The sequence below is a fragment of the Chiloscyllium punctatum genome, chromosome 11, assembly GCF_047496795.1.
Source record: "Chiloscyllium punctatum isolate Juve2018m chromosome 11, sChiPun1.3, whole genome shotgun sequence".
NCBI lineage: Eukaryota > Metazoa > Chordata > Chondrichthyes > Orectolobiformes > Hemiscylliidae > Chiloscyllium > Chiloscyllium punctatum.
In genome coordinates this window covers 30,654,775-30,679,729 of record NC_092749.1, presented here as the reverse complement: position 1 = coordinate 30,679,729, position 24,955 = coordinate 30,654,775, and the positions used below count along the sequence as shown (strand labels likewise).

Genomic DNA, 24,955 nt, shown 5'->3' with positions numbered 1-24,955 from the left:
AGCTTGTACCCTCACTGTAGCTTCAATATTCCTCCAATATTGTTACCAGTTTTGCATACATTATAACCAAAAACTTATAAAGATTTCATCTATTCATCTAAGCATATCCTTGCTTCTTGGTTTTATAGTCAATACAGTTTCTGTAAAAAACTTGAATCACATTAGTCTTCTTTACAACCGGACGAAGCTGAGATACTACCTTTGGTTCCCTGGAAATGTATACGTCGTATTCTATGATCTTTTCCAGGACAGTGTCTACTTCAATTCTGAGCATTATTGCAGCTGCTATTTTGTTTGTCAAATTGTATCATCTTGCCCTTCGTGACTTTGAATTACATCTGGCATTTTTTAATCTATTCCCCATCTTATTAATATTCCTTTTGCAACTTCCTTCAGTCTCCAAACAAAATAACCACATATCTTATTTTGGTGTCATCTGCAAACTTTGGCAACAAACTCTCTCAGCCTTTATCCAAATTATTGGCCTATTGATGTACATGGATATACACAGTTTAAGTGATGGAGCAAGAAGTTGAGGATGGAATGCAATTTGAGAAAATGCAGGGTTGTGCACTTTGGCAGGAGGAATAGAGGAATTGGTTATTATCTAAATTAAGAAAGACTGCAGAAAGCTATGGAACAGAGCGATTTGGACATTCTCATCCATGAAACATCAACAAAAAAACAAGCATCCAAGAACAGCAGGTAATGAGGAAGGCAAATGGAATGTTGGATTTTATTTCAAAGTGAATGGGAATGGAGTACAAAAGTAGAGAGGTTTCACTAAAATTATGTAAGGCACTAGTGAGACCATAACTGGAATAATGTAAAAGGTTTTGGACCTCATAACTAAGAAAATATATACTGTCATTGGAGGCTCACTACCCTAATACCAGGTAAGGAGGGACTGCCTTATCAGGAGAGGTTGAGTAGATTGGCCTGTATTCATTGAAGTTTAGACGAATGAAAGCTGACCTTATTGAAACATATAAGATTCTTTGGGGACTTGACAGGGTGGATGCAGAATGTTAAGTTGCCCTTTTGGGATAGTCTGGGACTAGAGGGCAAAATCTCAGAAAAAAAGAGTCTCACATTAAAGAGAGAGATGAGAAGGAATTTCTTTCTCTCAGAGGATAGTGAAACTGCGGAATTCTTTACCATACAGATCTGTTGAGGCTGGGTCATTAAGATTAGATTCCTTACAGTGTGGAAACAGGCCCTTTAGCCCAGCCAGTCCACACCGACCCTCCGAAGAGTAACCCACCCAGACCCATTTCTCTCTGACTAATGCACCTAACATTATGGGTAATTTAGCATGGCCAATTCACTTGAACTGCACATCTTTGGACTGTGGGAGGAAACTGGAGGAAACCCACGCAGACACAGGGAGAACGTGCAAACTCCACACAGACAGTCGCCCGAGGCTGGGATCAAACCTGGGACCCTGGTGCTGTGAGGCAGCAGTGCTAGCCACTGAGCCACCCTTAAGTGGATTTGAAGCTGAGAGAGACAGATTTTTAATCAGTAATGGAATCCAGGATTGTGGGGTAAAGGCAGAAATGTAGAGTTGGGAATGATCAGATCAGCCATGATTGTATTGAAGGGCAGAACAGAATTAGAAGGCTGAATGGCCTATTCTGTTCCACAATTCACATTATATGGGAACACTGATTCAGACCCAGATCTGATCCCTGTGAGAAATTACTACCTACTGAAACACTACCTAACAACTCTCTTTTCTTCCTTCTAACCAATTTTAGTTTAATTTACTGTTCTCAATCAAATTCCACACTCTTAATCATCTATAACAATATCTCATGTGATGCCTTGTCAATTCATTTCCAGTGAATGTTCTCATTTCACTTTCCCAGTGATCTCCTCAAAATATGAAATTTCATGATGTTTGTAAAAAAATGATTGTCCATCATGAAATCCATCCTTACTATTTGAAAGCTTTTTAGTTTTTTGCATGAACGTATCCTCCTTGATTACAGTCTACCACAGATGTAAAATTACCTGTAATTAACTGGATGAGCTCTTTCTCCCTGCGATAGTTCATTACAACATTACACATTGTCTAGTTATCTGCTACAATAGAGCCTTGAAATATAATTTTTCAGATCTCAGTAATTCTTTGTTTCAGTGTGGAAAATGTTTTTGTTTCCATTCAGTATCAACTAATCATTTCCATTGTCTTAATGGAGCAAAGATTGTTGTGCAATTAATTAATATATTTATATTACATATTACATATCATTCATAGATTATGAACCTGTATTTCCCTAAATCCTTTACAAACTCCCCAAATTTCACTATTAAATACTGGGACTGGTCTAACTGGAAACATCAATCCAAAAGAAAAAAAATCATAACATGTATCCATTATAGATGCGTCACTTTAATATCACTTTAACAATACTGAGGGAAGGTTAACAATCTTGTAACCTTGTGCTCAGTCAGATCAATCAACAGGCAAGATTCATGGTCGAAGTAAAGTGAGGTCCTTTATGAAACATAGTTTTAATGACAATTTACTCTGTTGTTGAGGTTTCATTGTGAAACCATCATGAGCATATTTTGTTTCTGCACACCCTTAATCTGCAGTGATGGGAACTAAATAGTATAGTAGTGTAATGGTGGATGAGGTGACCTTCCTGAGTGCAAAGTCAGTGGCAAATATCTGATGCCTAAGCTCAGGTGTGCATCATGTTTCAATATAATTGCTTTCATTACTTTACAAAAATTGTGATAAATTACTATAATCTCTTGAACACCCAAAATTAATTGGTAGTAGTATAGTAGGAGCAGAGTTGTTCTCTGCAGTCTTCAGTGGTCCCATTGCATGGTAAATTATTTATTATTATTATTGTTAATATTTGCAAATGCCTCTATTTTCTTTGGTAGTGGTAGAGAACTACCATTGAGACTTGTGAAAAGGTTGTGTTGGTCTCATCTGAAGCAATCTGAAGTTACTGGAAGTTGCTGGAAATCAGCAACACAAATGAAGTGCTGGAGAAACTCAGTAGGTCCGACAGCATCTGAGGAGAGAGAAATTCAGTTAATGTTTCAAGTCTAATGATTGTCCTTGGAGCGAAGAAGAGGTGTCATTGGAGTTGAATCTTAATTCTCTCCACAGATCGCTATGTCTGTTCAGCAGGAGCCCTGAGAAAGTGTTTGAGGTTGAATTTCAATATATGTTTAGATATTATGTACATTATCTACTGGTGAGGCCTAAGACTTCCTGTTATTATGTCTCGTGGCTTTAATAGAGCCAACATGGTTGGATATCTAGATGTAAGAAGTCAGTAGTTTGCTGCTGTCATTGTAGTGCCCATCAGCTAAGTGAGATCTGGGAGTCAGCACAAGAGGCCAGGGATGGGGACCAAAGAATGGGATGTTGGATAATGCGTCGGGGATAGGGATCTGAAGAGCATGAAAGCTGTATTGTTGGGGATGAGAAGCGAGAACTACGTTTTTTAAAAGTTGGATTAGATGGCAAACTCCTACTTGGTTAGCTCTGTTGGCTAAATGGCCTCTAATACAGAGTAACACCAACATCCTGGGTTCAATTCCAATGCTGGCTGATGTCACCTTGAAGGTCCCACCTTCTTGACCTCACTCCATACCTGAGGTGAGGTGACCCTCAGGGTAAACTCACTGCCTGTTGTCTCACGGGACTGTGGTGACTTTTTTACCTTTAAATGTCAAGCTCCCCCTAACCAGTCAAATGCTCTTCTGCAAAATTCATGTGAAGGGGAACTAAGAAAGATTCTCACTGAATAGAGTTATTATCTGTTTAGCAGTTTCAGAATACACCTTGGTGGTGATTCAGGTCTCTGAGAGTAGAGCAGACACTCTGTTACGACATTTATTTGAACGGATTAGAGAGATGAAGACAGTAAAGACAACAACTTATGGTTTGGCAAGACTCAATGATGCTGGAGCTGAAGAGATTGTTTAAAATGGTCAAACAGGAGAGATTCTGTGCCATCTGGATTGTCATGAGAGATCAAGTGAGAGAGGCATGCGTAGTTTATTGGTGGTAACCTTACTTGGGCACTTAAGATAGAATACTGCTGCTGTGTAAAGTAACTCAAGGACTGAAACAATTACAGAGGAAATTAGAAATTCCCAATGTATAAACCAGTGTTGGAAAATTGTAGCATCTCATTCGTGTGGGAAATAATGAATGCTTGTAGCCAAGTGAAGCATGTCATCTTTTTGTATCAAACATTCTTTCCCTGTTAACTAATGTTTGGATTTCAGTTCAAATTTTGGAATCTTGGTTTATAAAACAGTTGCAATGTGAAATCTTGTCCATTGTTTGTCCTAGGTTTCAGTGTTGGATTCCTTAATTCTTTTTAAAGTTTCTGTTCACCATTAGGATTCTGGTACATGACATGCAGTTGGAGGGGGATAATCCTTGTGAGCTCAGCATTGCGAGTCCACAAAGAGCTTTCTGAGGTGTTCTAAGCCAGTCAGGTAGAGAGGAACCTTCACTATTCAGGCAGGGAGTACTAAGTCGGATAATCAAATGTTTGGATAATCGACACTGTTCAGCCAAGCATCAGGACTTTGCAATCTTTCCAGCGTAAACCAAAATTTGGATAATCGAATGCTGGATAATCGAGGTTCCTCTGCATTCTGGATTCCTGAAAGCGGAAAATTGTAAAATTACTGAAACAAAAAAGCAACTGTCTTATTCAGGAACCAATTGGACTCATACTGGAATAAAGAAGGTTGTTGAGGTATTTGTGGACAATCTCTCCTAAATTCAGAAAAATGAGCTCTGAACTCTGTTTAAAGGGTGTTTGTGCCTGTCTGTGTCATGATATTGAGATATCCTCACTCTCTGACTGGCTAAATCTGTAAGAAACTGACAGTCACAAGTGAGTGTAACCTCAGCAAATTTGGAATCCCACCAAGATGTGAACCTTTCTTCTTTCAGAAATTATTGGACTTTTTGATCAACTTTCAGTATTTTCTGTTTTTTTTAATGTAGAATAGTACCAGACATAGCTCCCTACTTGAAATTAGTTAGCAAGTCAATAATTGGTTCTGATTTTTCAGTGCTTTCTTCCATTTTGTTATTCTTGCCTTAAACATGTTTCCTAAGAGATATTAAAATCCTTTGTGATTATCACCTTTTGATTGCCTGCAACCTCATAACTTGCCTAAACAGTTTTGTGCCTATGTGTTCATCTTGAGCATTGACTGCATTTGCCAGTTATCTATCACCTCATTGTCCTTTCATGTTAATTTCTACCAATGCAATTTCTGACTTTGAATTTTACTCCTACTCGCTCAGTAGATGTTGGTTTTTAAAATCCAAGGACTGGATATCCCAACAGTTAACAAGTTAAAAACGACTGAAAAGAGATCATGGTCACAGTATACTGACTGATTATGAGTAGTGGTGCCAATAAAATGTCTAGTTTTATTCATAAGACAAGCTAAGCTTTCCTTCCAAAAGGTCCACAAATCTCTCAAACCCAGCCTACATGATGCTTTAGTAAAGTCCAACATCCACTGTCTCTCTGGATAAGAAAGCTCCATGAAATGTAGGGGAATGGATCTGGGTGGGTTGCGCTTTGGTAGGTCAGTGTGGACTTATTGGTCTGAAGGGCCTGTTTCTACATTGTAAGTAATCTAATCTAATCTAATCCAATCTGGAACATGGACCTCCCATTTGTCAAGGGCCTTCAGATTTGGTTTGATTTGATTTGATATATCGTTGTCACGTGCAGAGAAATGGTTTGTTTTGTGAGCAGTACAGGCAGATCAGAGCAAATGAGGACATACAGATCATAGGGTGCTCAGACAGAGCAAGGCATACAAGGTTTTTGCTGCACAGGAGATGCACAAAGCAAGGTCAACATTAGCTTTGAAATTAGAGAATTTCACTCCGCAGTGTATTACTAGCAGGTAAGAAGCTGTCCATGAACTTGTTGGTGAATGTGTTCTAGCCTGATGGAAGAGATATGACGAGAGTATTACCAAGATAGGATGGGGTTTTGATGATGATGACAGCCTTTCTGTGGCAATGTGAAGTGTAAATGGAGTCTATGGATGGGAGGTTGGCTTCACTGATGGTGTGGGCTGTGCACACAACTTTATCTAGTTTCTTATGGTCCTGAGCAAAGCAATTGCCATACCAGGCCCCCATAATGCACCCAGATAGAATGCTTTCTGTGGTGAATCTGTAGAAATTTTTGAGGATCCTTGTGGACATGTCAAATTTCCTGAGCTGCCTGAGGAATTAGAGGCGTTGGTGGTCCAAGACAGCTTGTTGCTTATTATCACTTCTGGGAACTTAACGCTTTTGATACTTTCCATTTCAGCTTCTCAGCTCAGTGCTTCTTGCATTCTATATTGTAGCAACAATATGTGTAAATATTTAACTGCTGTAAAGACTGATTAAAACACGGTGACTAGAGTTCCCATCAATAACAACTGTAAAGGAGTTGGGAAGAAGAAGGTAATAGGGAAGGGATTGGTATAACATCTCCCATTCTGACTCTAACTCTCCCAGAACACTGGAGAATAGCCAATGTTGTTCCTTTGTTTCAGAAAAGCATAATCCAGGAGATTATAGGCTGGTAAACCTTACATCAGTGATAGGAAAATTATTGATCAGGATTCGTAGGGACATGATTTACTTGCATTTGGACAATAATTGCCTTATTGGGGATAGCCAGTATAGCTTTGGGTAGGGGTGGTCTTGTCTCACAAATTTGACTGAGTTTTTGATGAAAAGATGAAGATGATCGATGTGGCAATGGATGTTGTCTGCATTTACTTTACTAAAGCAGAAGATTAGGTTTTGTAGGATCCTTGGTGAGTTGGTAAGTTGAATACAAAATTGGCTTGGTCATCGAAGACCAGGATAGTTGTCAAAGGGTGCTTTTCTAACTAGAGCTAGACAACTGGTGTTCTGCAAGAATCAACCTCTGTTGTTTGTAATGTCTATAAATGGTTTTGATGAATATGTAGGTGGTCTGATTAGTAAGTGTGCAAAATTGATGGAAATGTGGATAGTGACAAAGGTTAACGAAGAATACAGCAAGATATAGATCTGTTGGAAAGTTGAGCAGAGCAATGACAGATGAAGGTTAATCCCGACAAATGTGAGGTGATGTGTTTTGGGAGGTCAAATGCAAGAGGAAAGTACAGAGGAACCTCAACTATCCGGCATTCGATTATCCAAATTTTGTATCATCTGGAAGAACACAAGGCCCCGATGCTTGGCTAACCTATGTGATCTGGCATTCAATTATCTGGCATTTGATTAACCGAACGAAATGCTCCCCCCCCCGTGTCCTTCGGATAATCGAGGTTCCTCTGTATATAGCAAATGACAGGATGCTTCGGAACATTGATATACAGAGGGATGTTGGAGTGCAAATTCATAGCTCACTGAAAGTGGCAACACAAGTGAATAAGGTGGTAAAGAATTCAAATGGCATGCTTGCCTTTATCAGTCAAGGCACTGAGTGTAAATGTTGGCAAGTTATGCTGCAGTTGTATAAAGCTTTAGTTGTGCCATATTTGAAGTATTGTGTGCCATTCCGGTTGCCAAACTATAGGAAGGATGTGGAGACTTTGGAGAGGGTGCAGAAGAGGCATACCAGATGTTGCCTAGATTGGAGTGTAAAAGCATAAGGAGATGTTGAATAAAGTTGGATTGTTTTCACTGGAATGTTGGATGCTGAGGGCAACTTGACAGAAATGTAGAACATTATGAGAGGCATAGATAGGGTGAATAACCAGAGTCTGCTTCACTGGGTGGAAACGTTAAATACTCAGGGACATAGGTTTAAGGTGAGAGGGGGAAAATGTAAAGGTGATGTGTGAGGCAAGGTTTTATGCAGAGGCTGATAGGTGCCTATGCAGAGGCTGGTAGTACCTGGAATATACTATCATGGGAGGTGCTAGAAGCAGATATGTTAGCAACATTTAAGAGACACTTAGACAGACACAGTAACAGGCAGAGAATAGAAGGGTACAGAACATGTGCAGGCACATGGGATTAGTTTAGGCTGGCATCATAGTTGGTGCAGACATAATGGGTAAAAGGGCCTGTTCCCATTCTGTACTGTTCAGTGTTTTGTGACACACGACCTCCTGTGGTCCAGAAAATTCTCTGGTTGGGCAATGGTGAAGTCCTGAGGCTGCAGATTAGAAAGATATCACCGATAATCGCTGTCCCAGTGCCCGGGAGAGAGCTTTACCACCAGACATGCTCCTGACTATAACCTGTAAAATCAAGTCAGACTTAAAATAAAAATATTGGAAACTGATTAGTCTGATTATCAGAAAAATTCAAAGTTGGCAGAACCGCCATCATGTAAAAACAATGATATCGTGCACCTATAGTGCCTGAAAAATGCTTCAGTGTTGATATGCCGATCAGTCACTCTAAGTTGTAGTTCTGGAGTGTAGATATTGGCACAATCCTGCACTATTTATTCAGTATTGTAGTTTGATACTGTATCTCTTCTGTGATATTAGCATTCAGCTTCATTATGTGTGTCATCAGGATTTCCAAAGTCCAGGGTATTTAGCTCCATATTGTGTTTCATGCATAACCTGAGCAGCTAGATTCACAAGTTCAGTTGTGCTTGACCAGTAAACCGACAAGGATCATTTCTGTGCTTATGGAGATAAAGTTCTCAGGGTCAGTTTAATTTGCTTCTCAATTGTTATGTCAGATGTTAATACACCATTCTAAATATTTGGAAATCATATGAATTTGACTTGAACATATTCCTTGTCTGTAAACAGTTTAGCCATAGGTCCAGATAGTCATAGTCGTGAGACTCCACTGACCTTTAGACTTGACAGCTGGGATCTGGATTGGGAGGTACCACAGCCATTTCTAACAGCTCCCATTTTTTTCAAATTGAAGGAAAGGGAGCAGGGCATGACTGACTCATGCAGGAATCCTGATCTCAACAGGGCCATTTGAACACACTGCTAAGTTCAAACAGATCCCAAGTTCCCTGTAACAAGGACCTTAGCTATCATTGGAAATTACAAATTTTCAGTGTAGTCATAAATGCTCTTGATAAATGAATGATTTTATAGAGCTGTCAAACTGTTGTATTATTTAAATTGTCAGCCCTTTAAAATTAAAAAGAAATCTTTTTTGTATCAATGAGAGGTGAGGAAAATTGTTCCAGCAGTGACAATAACTGTTTGTTGACATGACCCCAAGAGCTATCATTATTACTGGTTGACTACGGACCACAATTTAAAATAGTAGGGGAATGAGGTATGGGGTAAGGGCTAGTAAAGCTAGTGAATATTTAACAAAATTAAACAAAGTCCAGAGGAAGGAGGTACTCATTGGTTCCTGTAGCCATCTCCAAAGTGTGTGTCGGTGTGAGAAACCCCATTTTCTCACCAGTCCCATCTCCACAACACCACTCCCTCCATCAGATGCACTGAGTCAGGAAATTTCCCATCTTCGTGCTATATGACTGAGGAGTGAAGCTCCAAGCAAAGGGTCTTTTTTGACACAGAAGGAAACCCATCAAATCCATGCTGGTTTGTTGCAGAGGAGTTCTGTCAGTCCCACATGCCCAGTCAATCTATTTGGCCCTACAGTTTTATTCCTTCCAAGTGCCCATCCAGATTCCTTCTGAAGTCGTTAATAATGCCTGTGACCGCCACCATCATGGGCAATGAGATTCAGGTCATTAGGACTCACTATGTAAAAAGTTTCTTCCGAATGCTTCTCCTACATCTCTTGACCAAAACCATTTGTATGTTTACTCCTGGCCTTCCATTGTCAGCTCATAAATAGAGCTTATCATCCCACCAGACCCACCCTTTCCCACAGCATATCCACCTCGACTGCACATCCATGAACACTATGGGCAATTCAGCAAGGCCAATTTATCTAACCTACACATCTTTGGATTGTGAGAGGAAAAGCAGACCAAACCCACGCAGACACAGGGAGTATGTGCAAACTTCACACAGACAGTCATCTGAGGTTGGAATTGAACCCAGATGCCTGGCACTATGAGGCAGTAGCACTAACCACTGAGCCATCATGCCATCACAAGTTCATATGACTCATTCATAGAAGAGAATTCCTACAGTGTGAAAACAGGCCATTAGGCCCAACAAGTTCACACCAACCTTCCAAAGAGCAACCCACCCAAACCCATTGCCCTACCCTATTATTCTATATTTACCCCTGACAAATGCACCTAACCTACACATTCCTGAACACTATGGCAATTTAGCATGGCCAATTCACCTAACCAGCACATCGTTAGATTGTGGGAGGAAACCAGAGCAAATCCACACAGACACGGCAAGAATGTGCAAACTCCACAAATACAGTCACCCGAGGCTGGAATCAAACTTGGAGCCCCGGTGTTGTGAGACAGCTGTATGAGCCACTGTGCTACCGTGGGTTCATATTGCCCAGGTTTTTGCAAATCCTCCAAGTTTAATATCACAAGAAAGTTTTGAAGTGATACAATTGAGAAAAAGGTTTAGTATTTATAAAGTAAAACCACATTCATGAGCTTGGCATATTCAAGTTTGGTTAACAGCCAATGAAGTAAGTTTGAAGTATTGTAATATAGGAAATATTTGATTCACCTGCATATCCATTTTGTTATGTGTATACTGCAACAGGAGCATGTTGGTTTTCAATTATGATGCTCTAATTTTGAATATTAGTCTTAATTCATCTTTGCAATTGGCAACCCCTCAAAACTAAGACGTTCAATTTCAGGGCTGTCATTTTGTTGCTGGATAAAAATATCTTCAGGGATATATGTTTGTGAACAGAAATCAGCTGATTGGGTAACTCTTGAGGGGACATCCATATTTATACTAACTGTTGTTCTGCTTGGATAAGGATGCTATTGCAGTGGGACATGGATCAGTTTATTTTTCTGTGAAAACAGCTTACAATTCCAGGATAATTCTGGAATGCAAAGGGAATCCCTGGCTTTTCCTTTCTATGCAACCCTGTTCTTAAACTCCTCTCACCTAGCTCCTACATTCTTGTCTCCAATGAGAAATTTGAGGAACTTGTGAATTTTGTTTTCACCAAGAGTCAAAAAACTTGATCAGCTACCTGTGCCCATCCCTTCTCTTCTTTTCTCTGGTCCACTGGACCGACTTTCCACGAGTTCTTTCTTTATAAATGAAGTTTTTTTCTTAACTAGAACATTACAGAATTTACCACTCAGCTTTAACCCTGAACTGGGTAAAAACAATGACTGCAGATGCTGGAAACCAGATTCTGGATTAGTGGTGCTGAAAGAGCACAGCAGTTCAAGCAGCATCCAAGGAGCAGCGAAATCGACGTTTCGGGCAAAAGCCCTTCATCAGGAATGAAGGCAGTGAGCCTGAAGCGTGGAGGGATAAGCTAGAGGAGGGTGGGGGTGGGGAGAGAGTAGCATAGAGTACAATGGGTGAGTGGGGGAGGTGATGAAGATGATAGGTCAGGGAGGAGAGGGTGGAGTGGATAGGTGGAAAAGGAGATAGGCAGGTAGGACAAGTCTGGACAAGTAATGGGGGCAGTTACTGAGCTGGAAGTTTGGAACTAGGGTGAGGTGGGGGAAGGGGAAATGAGGAAACTATTGAAGTCCACATTGATGCCCTGGGGCTGAAGTGTTCCGAGGCGGAAGGTAAGGCGTTCTTCCTCCAGGCGTCTGGTGGTGAGGAAGCGGCGGTGAAGGAGGCCCAGGACCTCCATGTCCTCAGCAGAGTGGGAGGGGGAATTGAAATGCTGGGCCACAGGGCGGTGTGGTTGATTGGTGCGGGTGTCCCGGAGATGTTCCCTAAAGCGCTCTGCTAGGAGGCGCCCAGTCTCCCCAATGTAGAGGAGACCACATCGGGAGCAATGGATACAATAAATGATATTGGTGGATGTGCAAGTAAAACTTTGATGGATGTGGAAGGCTCCTTTAGGGCCTTGAATAGAGGTGAGGGAGGAGGTGTGGGCGCAGGTTTTACAGTTCCTGTGGTGGCAGGGGAAAGTGCCAGGATGGGAGGGTGTGTTGTAGGGGGGTGTGGACCTGACCAGTAGTCACGGAGGGAACGGTCTTTGTGGAAGGCGGAAAGGGGTGGGGAGGGAAATATATCCCTGGTGGTGGGGTCTTTTTGGAGGTGGCGGAAATGTCGGCGGATGATTTGGTTTATGCGAAGGTTGGTAGGGTGGGAGGTGAGCACCAGGGGCGTTCTGTCCTTGTTACGGTTGGAGGGGTGGGGTCTGAGGGCGGAGGTGCGGGATGTGGACGAGATGCATTGGAGGGCATCTTTAACTACGTGGGAAGGGAAATTGCGGTCTCTAAAGAAGGAGGCCATCTGGTGTGTTCTGTGGTGGAACTAGTCCTCCTCGGAGCAGATACGGCGGAGGCGGAGAAATTGGGAATAGGGGATGGCATTTTTGCAAGAGGTAGGGTGGGAAGAGATGTAATCCAGGTAGCTGTGGGAGTCGGTGGGTTTGTAAAAAATGTCAGTGGCAAGTCGGTCGTCATTAATGGAGATGGAGAGGTCCAGGAAGGGGAGGGAGGTGTCAGAAATGGTCCAGGTAAATTTAAGGTCAGGGTGGAATGTGTTGGTGAAGTTGATGAATTGCTCAACCACCTCGCGGGAGCACGAGGTGGCGCCAATGCAGTCATCAATGTAGCGGAGGAAGAGGTGGGGAGTGGTGCCGGTGTAATTACGGAAGATCAACTGTTCTACATAGCCAACAAAGAGACAGGCATAGCTGGGGCCCATACGTGTGCCCATGGCTACGCCTTTGGTCTGGAGGAAGTGGGAGGATTCAAAGGAGAAATTGTTAAGGGTGAGGACCAGTTTGGCCAAACGAATGAGAGTGTCGGTGGAAGGGTACTGTTGGGGACGTCTGGAGAGGAAAAAACGGAGGGCTTGGAGGCCCTAGTCATGGCGGATGGAGGTGTAGAGGGATTGGATATCCATGGTGAAGATGAGGCATTGGGGGCCAAGGAAACGGAAGTCTTGGAGGAGGTGGAAGGCGTGGGTGGTGTCTCGAATGTATGTGGGGAGTTCCTGGACTAGGGGGGATAGGACAGTGTCAAGGTAGGTAGAGATGAGTTCAGTGGGGCAGGAGCATGCTGAGACAACGGGTCGGCAGGGTGGTCAGGCTTGTGGATCTTGGGAAGGAGGTAGAACCGGGCAGTGCGGTGTTCCTGGACTATGAGGTTGGAAGCTGTGGGTGGGAGATCTCCTGAGGTGATGAGGTTCTGTATGGTCTGGGAGATGATGGTTTGGTGATGGGGGGGTGGGGTCATGGTCGAGGGGGCAGTAGGGAGAGGTGTCCTCGAGTTGGCGTTTGGCTTCAGCAGTGTAGAGGTCAGTGCGCCAGACTACTACTGCACCCCCTTTATCCGCTGGCTTGATGGTGAGGTTGGGATTGGAGCAGAGGGATTGGAGGGCTGCGCGTTGTGAGGGTGAGAGGTTGGAGTGGGGGAGGGGGGTAGACAGGTTGAGGCGATTAATGTCCCAGCAGCAGTTGGAAATGAAGAGATCGAGGGCAGGTAATTGGCCAGTGCGGGGTGTCCAGGTGGATGCAGTGTGTTGGAGGTGGGCGGGAATCCTGATTGTGAAAGTAAGCTCGGAGGCGGAGGCGACGGAAGAATTGTTCGACGTCATGGCGTATATTAAATTCATTGATGCGTGGACGGAGGGGGATGAAGGTGAGTCCTTTGCTGAGGACTGATCGTTCGTCCTCAGTGAGGGGGAGGTCTGGGGGGATGGTGAAAACCCGGCAGGGCTGGGAGCTGGGATCTGGTGTGGGTGTCGAACTGGGAGTGGTGGCGTAACCTGTATCTGGAGTGGGTGTGATGGTAGGGGGAATGGGGGTGGAGTCATGAGCAGTAGTGTTCCCCTCGGGGTTCTGGGGGGTGGGGATAGTGACAGTCGGGTCTGTGGGGGGCATGTCAGCAGAATGCAGGTGAGTGGCGCTGGTGGGGGCGGAGGTGGTGGTGACCACGGCAGTAGGGGTCGCGGAAATCACTGAGCATGTGGCATCAGCGATGATGTGAGGGGTGGAAGTGATGTCACATGTGATGCATGAGGAATTGTGAGGGGTGGAAGTGGTTGTGGGAGTGGCCATGATGGGGGCGGAAGTGACATCATCAATCAGCGTGGGGGTGGCAGCTGCATTGCTAATAGCATCTGAGTAGATTCCGAGGCCAGGGGAATCTTCTGGAATGTTTGAGGAGCACTGGTTATGGAGGTGGTTAGATGAAAGTTTGTTGTACTTACAGTTTTTGATGTTTGAGATGGAATTGAAATACTGTTTGTTGAGAGTATGAATTCTTCTGAGGATGTAGTACAGAGTGGTTCCTTTGCAATTCTGAGAGAGTGTGGCCCTCAGCTGAGGCAGGGATGACTGTAGAGAGGTTAGGTGCCGACGCATTGCTGCAAGCGTGGAGCGGAGCCCTGAACTTGCATCCTTCTCTAGTTTCTCTCCTATCTTTATTCATGACTGCCTCAAGCTTATTTTGTCTCAGAGCTCTCTCGGCCATATTTCCAATAAACTGCTATCCACTTAACCTCCTTTCCATGCTAGCTGACATTGCTGACAGTTCTCTATTCTCCAGCTGTGCAGGTTTTTCCAAATCTTATTGTATTTACAGAGGAACCTCGATTATCCAAAGGACACGGGCAAAGAGTTTTCGTTCGGTTAATCGAATTCTGGATAATCCAGTGCTGATTAACATCGTTTAGCCAAGCATCGGGACCTTGTGATCTTGCTGGATAATCTGATATTCAGATAATCGAATGCCAGATAATCGAGGTTCCTCTGTATATAGCATCAGGTATAGCCTACATGTGACTCCAGATCCTCAGAAATGTGATGGACTCTTAACTTCTTTCAGCACAATTAGGGATGGGAAAGAAAGAAAACAGAAACACTGCATGCATTGTTGCTGTTAAGTTATGACCACAGATATTTCTTTTTGAAACTTTACCCTCAATTTCACAGTAGCAGACTTGTCCAGTATAGTTTAAACCTCAATGAAACTGCAAATTTATTTTTCATTTCACCACAGTTCGCGGCCATTGACCATACTTTCATCTATTACCACTACCCGCATGACAGCATGTGAAAACAATTCATTTAAGTGAAGTGCTTCAGGATATTGCTGAGACACATAATAAGATGCTATATAAGTACAAGTTTGTTCTTTTCTCAAGTTGCTTGTAATCTAGCATTAACATAAAAAGGCCGCTATGATCGAGAATTGTGAAATGGCTCCAGAACAAGAGGAGGTCATTCAGCCTGTCATGTTACCACCACTCTCTGCGACAGTAAATCAGTTTGTTGCATTTCACCCCTCCATCCTCCAGAGCCCTGTCAATGCCCACACCACATGAATGAATAAAACATGCCATGATATGGAGGTGTCGGTGTCAGACTGAGGTGGACAAGTTAAAAATCACACAATGCCAGGTTATAGTCCAACAGGTTTATTTGAAAGTATTAGCTGCTCCTTCATCAGTTGGCTGTGGAGCAGGATCATAAGACACAGAATTTATAGCAAAAGATCACAGTGTCATGCAACTGAAATAATATATTGAACAAACCTAGATTGCAAAAAGGTTTTGAGCACATGATGTTCAACTCTAAGTACCTAAATAGACTATGAATTCCACACACTAAATGGGGATAGGGATGGGGATGGGGATGGGGATGGGAATGGACTTCTTCAGGAGTGACTGCATTCTCACCCTCACTAGTGAGAAAGCTTACTAGATCAAGGTCAGACCCAGCCATGTAAGAGTTGACCAGTGAGGTTCTCAGCAAATCACCAGCCTCAATACTCCACAAACTATCATAATCCACTGGGCAGAGGTCGGCAGCAATGTGGTCCTAAAGGAAGTTGCTTGATGCCCAGCCTTTCGGGACATAACTAGCCTTTCTTTCAGGTCAGGTGGGGTGGGAGTCACAGGAAAAAGGTCAGGGGAGTCAGGCACAAAGGAAGGTTGATGGTATCACCCTCCTCAAACACAGTTTTGAAAACTAGCCATTTTTTCCACCAGCCAGGAAGAGAGATAATCAACCCTGTAGTGAGTTGAGGTTGTTTATTGATCACTTAAGGTGGCAAATCAAAAATGTATAATTGCGATTACATCTCTTAATTGCCCTTGTCAAACCAATAACTCTGAGAAACCTGGTCTCCAAGATCTGACATTGGTCATTTTTTTTTCCGGTTTGCTGAGTGGTCATGGGAATTGAATTTTGGGGAAGGACCTGGATGTGGCCATGTTTGGCACTCTACTAACTAGAGTTTAGAGAATGAGAGATGATCTCAATGAAACACATAGGATTCTTAAGGGGCTTGACAGGGTCAGTGCTGAGAGGATGTTTCCCCTCTTGGGAGAGTCTAGTCTAAGGGCATAGCCTCAGAATAAAGGGATGCCAATTTCAACTGAGATCAGGAGAATATCTTCTCTGAGGGTTGCGAGTTTTTGGGATACATTCCCACAAAGATCTGGAGGGGGCAGAGTCCTTGTGCAATTTTTAAGGCTGAGATAGACAGATTCTTGATCAGTAGGGAAATCAAAGGTTGTGGGGAAATGCAGAAAAGTGGACATAAAGAATATTGGATCAGCCATGATTTTACTGAAGGGCAGAGCAGTCTCAAGGGGTCGAACAGCCTACTCTTGTTCCTATTTCTTATGGTCTTATGATGTTACAATGTATTGTCATAGAACCACAAAACACAAGAGGAGATAGTTAAATATTTTGTGCCTACTCTTTGAATGAGTTGTCCAAACAATCTCACATCCCTGCTCTTTCTTCATAACCTGGCAATTTTTTTCTTTTTGAACTGTATATTCAATTCCAGTTTTGAAAGGTATTATTTGTTCTGCTTCCATAGATCAGACAGGCAGTGCTTTCCAGATCATAGCAACTTGTTACATATGACAGATTTTTTTCACCTTCCCTTTTGTTTCAGTATATTTAATCCTCCCCTGTTGTTTTTGATGAATCATCGTTTATTTTATAATTTATCCCCATGCTAATCATAATGACCTTAAAACTGACCTTAACTGGATATATGATGCCTTTAAAATGAATAATTACTGATAATATTTTTCCATATACCTGCTGCTGTATTGGAATTTAAACTCTAGTCCCATCTGAGGGATAGTAATCTATAATCATACTTCCTGTTCCAGGAATACAATTGAAGTGAAACAGTTTGCTTTCATAATTGAGAAACCATGTTAAAAGTGCAAGACTATGGTGTGACACCATCAAGGTCAAAAAAAACAGAAGAGAAGATAGGATCTGAAGAAAAAAACCCAAAACATTAACTCTGTTTCTGTCTCTGCAGATATTGACAGACCTGTTGAGTTTCTCCACTATTCTCTGTATTGTTTCAGATTTCCAGCTTCTGTTGTATTTATACTTTATGAGAAAATAAAGTCATTCAGAAAAAAGCGTTTAGCTGGCTCCAAACTTGAGCTTTAAGGGAAAAATATTGCAGATGTTGGAAATCCGAATTTTCTTAAAATTTTTCCTATTTTATTTATTGCTGGTTGATCACTTGGTGCCAACAATGTATTGGACTTAGTTTTACAATTAGACAGGCGAAAGTGAGGACTGCAGATGCTGGAGATTAGAGTTGAGAGTGTGGTGCTGGAAAAGCACAGCAGGTGAGGCAGCATCTGAGGAGCAGGAAAATCAATGTTTTCAGCAAAAGCCCTTCATCAGGAATGAGGCTGTCAAGTGCCCTTCCTAACAATAAGGCTCTCTGATTTATGGGACCATAAAATGTAGAAATGGAAGTAGGCATGGCTGATCTGATAATCTTCAACTGCACTTTCCTGCCTCTTCTCTTGTTAGCTTTACAGATTGAAAATCTGTATGTCTCAGTCTTGGATACGCTCAAAAAACTGACCTGTTGTCATATGGTTCAGCCTTTCTCTGGACTGAGATCTAGAGCATGGCTGACCAGGAGACTCACACTGCCTGCCATTGGTATGTTGGAACAATGCACAGGATGGTAATCGACCTGTTTGGCCAAACCAAGGACACACCTTCCTTGAACATTAACTCCTGGAGTGGGACTTGAACACAAATACTCAGACTCAGAGTTATGTGCCCACTTCACAACATGACCATAAGACCATAAGTCATAGGAGTGGAAGTAAGGCCATTTGGCCTATCAAGTCCACTCTGCCATTCAATTATGGCTGATGGGCATTTCAACTCCACTTCCCCACACTCTCCCCATAGCCCATAATTCCTTGCGAGAGCAAGAATATATTAGTCTCTGCCTTGAAAGCATTCAACGTCCTGGCCTCCACTGCACTCTATGGCAATGAATTCCACAGGCCCACCACTCTCTGGCTGGAGAAATGTCTCCTCATTTCCATTCTAAATTGACCCCCTCTAATTCTAAGGTTGTGCCCACTGGTGCCAGTCTCCTCACCTAATGGAAACAAATTCCTAGTGTCAACCCTTTCTAAGCCATGCATTATCTTATAAGTTTCTTTTTCAGAATGGCAGCTTACCTTATTAGATCTCCCCTCAAAATTCTAAACTCTAATGAATACAATCCCAGGATCCTTAGCTGTTTATCCTGTGTTAGGCTGACCATTCCAGGGATCATCCGTGTGAATCTCCGCTGGACACACTCCAGTGCCACTATGTTCTTCCTGAGGTGTGGGGCCCAAAACTGGACACAGTATTCGAAATGGGATCCAACTAGACCTTATAAAGTCTCAGTAGCACATTGTTGCGTTTACATTCTAACCCTCACGAGATAAATAACAACATTACATTTGCTTTCTTAACCACAGACTTAGTCTGCAAGTCCACCTTTCAAGAATCCTGGACTAGCACTCCCAGATCCTTTTGTACTTTGGCTTTATGAATTTTCTCACCGTTTAGAAAATAGTCCATGCCTGTATTCCTTTTTCCAAAGTGCAAGACCTCGCATTTGCTCATGTTGAATTTCATCAGCCATTTCCTGGACCATACTCCGAAACTGTCTAAATCTTTCTGCAACCTCCCCACCTCCTCAGTACTACCTGCCTGTCCGCCTAACTTTGTATCTTCAGTGAACTTCGCCAGAATGCCCTCAGTCTCTTCATCCAGATCACTAATACATAAAGTGAACAGCTGCGGCCCCAACACTGAACCATGTAGGACACCACTTGTCACTAGCTGCCATTCTGAAAAAGAACTTTTAATCCCAACTCTTTGCCTTCTGTCAGGCAGTCAATCCTTAATCCATGCCAGGAGCTCACCTCAAATACCATGGGCCCTCACCTTACTCAGCAGTCTCCCATGAGGCACCTTAAAAAAGGCCTTTTGGAAGTCTTGGTAGACCACATCCACTGGGTTTCCCCGGTCTAACCTACTTGTCACCTCTTCAAAGAATTCTAATAGGTTTGTCAGGCATGACCTCCCCTTACTAATTCCATGCCGACTTGTTTAATCCAGTCCTACACTTACAAGAATTTTGAAATCTCACCCTTAACAATGGAATCTACAATTCATCTTGTTGTCAACCCGAAATAAAAACACAAAATGTTGTAAATATTTGTGACATTTCTGGTCCATATCTCGGTTATCTCCAACAGTCTTTTCATTGCTATAGCAGCTTTCCATGTAAATCCAAGATGCAATACCAACTATTTTACCTCCAGTTACCTCCTCCCTTTCCAACATCCTTCGCGAATTGAAGCAGCATTGTTTGTATTTCTTTCTAATTTGATAGAGGTGTACAAGATGATGAGAGGCATAGATAGAGTGAGTAGTCAGAGACTTTTCCCCAGGGCAGAAATGGCTATCATGAGGTGGCATAATTTTAAGGTGATTGGAGGAAGGTATGGGGAAATGTCAGGAGGTAGGTTCTTTACACAGACAGTGGTGGGTGCATGGAATGCATTGCCAGCAGTGGTCATAGAGTCAAATACATTAGGGACATTGGGTAGACACATGGGTATGTAGGTTAGTTTGATCTTTGGGTAGGATAAAAGGTCAGCACAACATTGAGGGCTGAAGGGCCTGTACTGTGCTGCACTGTTCAGTGTTCTATGTTCTAATAATTTTACTGTGCTCACAATGTGGTCTCCTCTACAGTGGAGATACCAGGGCACTTCTGTGCACCTTACTACGTATGACCCTGAGTTTCCAGTCATCTACCATCTTCAACCGTCCGCTCTGCTCTCTCTCTGTCTGCAATTTCAGCCTGCTACAATATTCCAAAGAAGATAAGCACAAGCTCATGTAAAAAAACATTCTCTTTCTGTTATGTACTTCACAGCATCCAAATTCAACATTAATTTCAACAATTTTAGATTGCTACCTCTGCCTCGTTTTCTTTTGTTTTTCTTTGTTAGTTAGTTTGTTTTCCCTCTTGTTCTCTTATTTCCTTTTTTTTTTGCTTTTGAATGGAAACTATACAGGTTCCTGCCTCCTCCAGTTTAATGAGTTGCTTTCTAATTTGTTTCATTGCCACTCCTTTTAGTTTTGCAACAGGAGACCTTTTGGCATTGACCTTCCCTTCCCCCCACCCCACCCCATCAGATCTTGCTTTTTATTCTTTATCCAACGCTACACATTCCCCTTCTTCCAGCATCTAAAGCCTATTACATTTCTAATTTGTTCCAGTTCTGATGAACAGCCATTGGCCTGAAATATCAATTCTATTTCTCTCTCTTCTAACTTGATGAGGAGTTGTTCAAGTTGTTTTCAAGTGCTTCCAGACTTAATGAGAATTTTCGGCATATTCTGCTCTTATTTGAGATAACAAGCTCAGAAAGTCTGAAATAAATCGATTGATGTCCACATCCAGTTGGCTTCCTTAATCTGATTGGTGATATATAACTTTGATCTATCTGGTGCTGACTCTGAAATTCCATGGGGATTCCTTCAATCTCCTGCTGTAACTTCCCACTGCAAGATTTCACTAAAAGAAACATTTCATTAACGGAGGAGTGTAATTCTGCCCCCAGCTTGACCTGACTGTGGCTCAATTTAGCAGTGTTGCTGACTCTGAATCACACAGCGCTGATTACGAGTTCTACTCTATGAGTTGATTGACAAGGCCAACAGGGAGAAAGTGAGGACTGCAGATGCTGCAGAGTCAAAGCTAAAAGTGTGACACTGGAAAAGCACAGCATGTCAGGCAGCATCCGAGGAGCAAGAGAGTCGCTGTTTCGGGCATAAGCCCTTCATCATTCCCGCTGTGCTTTTCCAGGACTACACTTTTTGAAATTGACAAGGCCAACAGTCTGTGTAATAAAGAGTGTCCTTCTTTCAGATGGAACTCTTCACGTGAATGTAAAAGCTTTGATGAAATCATTTTGAAGAACAGGTGTCCTGACCAATATTTGTCTCTCAATCATTATCACAAAGATCTCATATATTGCTGTTTGTGGGAATTGTGGTGTGCAAGTTAGCTGCCACATTTCCTACATGACAAGCAGTGACTGAATTTCAAATATTAATTTATTGGCTATAAAGTGCTTTGAAATGCCCAGTGGTACTGAAAAACACTAAATAAACAACAGATTTTCTTTTCTGATAGTCTCATCTTTCTTTAATAGTGCCAGATGAAATACATTGTTCGTGGTTTTCATCATTTTAAAAATAAGGTTCATATCCTTTCCCAAACTCCTATTCTTGAGGAATAGGTGCAATTCTCTGAGCTCTGTTGCTAATTAAGAGCATCAATTTATGAATGGTGTTTAATTAATTTCCCTTGATCCCTTTTCTGTATGTCTATTTCTATTTAAATGACACTTTGAAATACTGAGATCTGCTCCTGCTCTCAGTGTTTCTTAATGCTTTAGTAATAAAGAACCCATGCCAAGCACTTTTAGTCTTTCTCACACTCCTCCTCGTCTTTCACTTGCTCAAAACCTATTCCATTTCTAATTTTTTCCAATTCTAATGAACAGCCACTGACCTGAAATATTAACCCTGTTTCTCAGTCAACAGATGCTTCCATACTTAATACAGTTTTCAGCATTTTCTGCTCTTATTTGAGATTTTTTTAACAAATCTGAGCAAGTCTGACAGTTTGAGTTACCATGAGGTCTGCTGCTGCTCACAATGTTCTAGACTGCCTTAACAATAAAGAATCCACGGTAAGCACCACTTGCATTGAATTCCTTTAAAGTGCCAGCCTTTACTTAGTAGCAGTACTATTACTTCTGAATCAGAAGATGCTGGGTTCTAAGCCCCACTCCAGAGACTTGTGCTATGTATTCTCTGTTGACACTCAACTGCTGTAAAGAGGAAGCTGTCATACAAATGGAAGTTCCGTCTTCCAGATGAATGGTTAAACTAAGGTCCTACCTACCCTTTTAAGTAGATCTAAAAGATACTGTGGTAGTATTCCAAAAGAAGCAGGTGAAATCTTCCAGTGTCTCAGCCAGGATTTATTCCTCAGTCTACACCACTAAAGCAGTCTAATTTGACACTTATTACATTGTTATTTGAGTAGACAAATTTTGCTTTGTGCAAATTGGCAGCTCTGTTTCTTTACATTTCATTTTGACACTTCAAAGCTACTTCATTGCCTGTGAAGTGTTCTTGGTGAAGTTGTGAAAAGTGGCATACAGTTATAGTGTGTCTTAACTGGGCTCTTCCAAGTTACTTGGAAAAGTATTCACTCGTGCAGATGTATTTTCATTAAGTTGCATTTAATAAATGAATGGAAACAAATTTTGACCTTTATATTCAGCAAAATTATTTTTATTCACCAAATAATTGAAAGGTAAAGAAACAGAATGCTGTTGTTACAACAAAGGGTGTTTTCCAAATCAATTCTTCATATAAACATGGTTCTACAAAATCTGATTGACCATTGTTAAAGGCATAAGTGTTTAAATTTTCTGACATGGACACAAACCTAATCAGGTTACGTCCTGTTGAAAGATTGTCAGATTGGACGTGATAAATTTATAGAGAAATCAATCCTTTTTGACTTGGATGTGCTGACACCCAGTGGCATAAATTGGCTTTAACATTTGAATCTGTGCAATGGAGTTGACCCAATTACATTGCTGGCTGTGAGTGAGACAGTGGCCCGGCAGGAACCGCTGCCTTTGTTACATATTTATTTTCAGGCATGCCATGCATGCATTTTGGAAGAAGAAACAAGATGAAGGAGTATTTAATGAATGGCAGGACACTGGGCAGCTCAGAGGAGCAGAGGGACCTTGGAGTAATTATTCACAGTTCCATGAAATAGGCAGAACACATGAAAGGTACCATATGGGAACCCTGCTTTGATTGGTTGTAGCAGAGCATATAAGCACAAGGAGGTATTGTTGGAGTTGTACATAGCACTGGTTAGGCCACAGCTGGAGTATATTGTGCACTTCAGGGGGGGGGTTATGATTGCACTAAAGGCAGTACAGAGGACATTCACCAGAATGACGCTGGGATGGAGAAATTAAGCTATAAAGAGAGACTAGATTGGCTTGGATGTTGCTGGAAAAACACAGTAGGTCAGGCAGCATCTGAGGAGCAGAAGAATTGACATTTCGGGCCAAAGCCCTTCATCCTGAAAGGCTCTAGCCTGAAACATCGATTTTCATGCTCCTCGGATGCTGCCTGACTTGCTGCACTTTTCCAGCAACACACTCCCGACTCTAATATCCAGCAGCTGCAGACCTTTCTCTTGGCTTTCTCTACAGCAGAAAAGACTGAAGGGGACATGAATGAGATGTATAGGATTATGAAGAGTGTAGACAGGGAGAGCAGTTGTTTCCCTTGGCCAATTACAAGAGGTGACATGGTGGCTCAGTGGTTAGCACTGCTACCTCACAGCTCCAGGGATATGGGTTCAATTACAGCCTCAGATGACTGCCTGTGTGGAGTTTGCACATTCTCTTGGTGTTTGTGTGGGTTTCCTCCCACAGTCCAAAGATGTGCAGTTTAGATCATGCTAATTTGCCTGTAGTGTGCAGGGACTTGTTGGTTAGGTAGATTGGCCATGTGAAATGCAGGGTTATAGGGTTGGTTGGGCTGATTAGCCTGCTTCCATGCTGTAGGCATTCTATGAAATGAAGAGGCCATAGCTTTAGGGTAAAATGGAGGAGATTTGGGGAAAAAAAACGTATATAGGGATATAGGACAAGTGCAGGAAATTGGGATGAGTGCACCTTTAGTGGGGGGCATATCGGTGCAGACTCGAAGGGTTGACATTTTCTGTATGAATCTGTGAAACTATATATTTCTAAGGGGCAACCATTTCCATTAGTGAGGCCAATAGTAATCCTGATAAATGTCATTGCATGCAGGGCTGGATGTTGTACAGAGAGCTGGAGAATTGAGTTAGGCAGAATGTGAGAATGCAGGAATCTAATTTGTTAGGTGTACACTGCTTGGGTTTAAAATATTGTATGAATCAAGGACCATATTTGAAAGTCACCCTGAAGAAGCCACAATTTTAGCAGTACTGCTTTACATAGACAGATGAGCAATGATGCATTTCTACTCAAGATAGGGTTCTTAACTGGGATAGCTCATGAAAATATGCATAGGAATCATGGTGCGTGATTAACTCACTCCTGTTTAATCTAATGCAGGCAGCACTCCAACTTGGAGCTGCCAGCTCACTTGGAAGATTGATGCTTGCAGCTACAGCTCAACACACTGTTCATTGGCTACATGGATCAGTGGAGGCCCAAAGGTCCTCCCATCCCTTAAAGCTAGCCTGCATCTTTTAAAGAGGAGCTTTCTTGTGGCTAGAGCCAGTTGTGAATCTGACCTGGGAAGCCTTGAATAAAGTAACAACATGATAGAAAGCAGTTCCAAAGCTTTTTGCATGATGTACAGGAAGCCTTGATGAGTGAACGATGGTTCAGTATCCACAGGGACCAGGAGACCTTCCAAAAATGCATTCAGAAAACAGTGGGAAAAGGTAAGTGGAGATGAGTGAAAGGCAATCTGGGTCTGGTGCCACAAGCAGTG

At 42.3% G+C, this 24,955-nt stretch overlaps 1 protein-coding gene across 6 annotated transcripts in view; it reads left to right on the top strand.

Annotated features, from left to right (window-relative positions):
* LOC140482864 (regulator of G-protein signaling 7) overlaps positions 1-24,955 on the top strand; it is a 440,481-nt gene that overhangs the window by 140,267 nt on the left and 275,259 nt on the right. The window contains exon 1 of one of the 6 annotated variants that reach the window (XM_072580579.1): positions 24,840-24,905. The exons of the other annotated variants lie outside the window; for them this stretch is intronic. The gene's annotated coding sequence lies outside the window, so the exon portion shown is untranslated. Of the gene's footprint in view, positions 1-24,839; positions 24,906-24,955 lie in introns of those variants that run through there. 6 annotated transcript variants of the gene reach the window in all.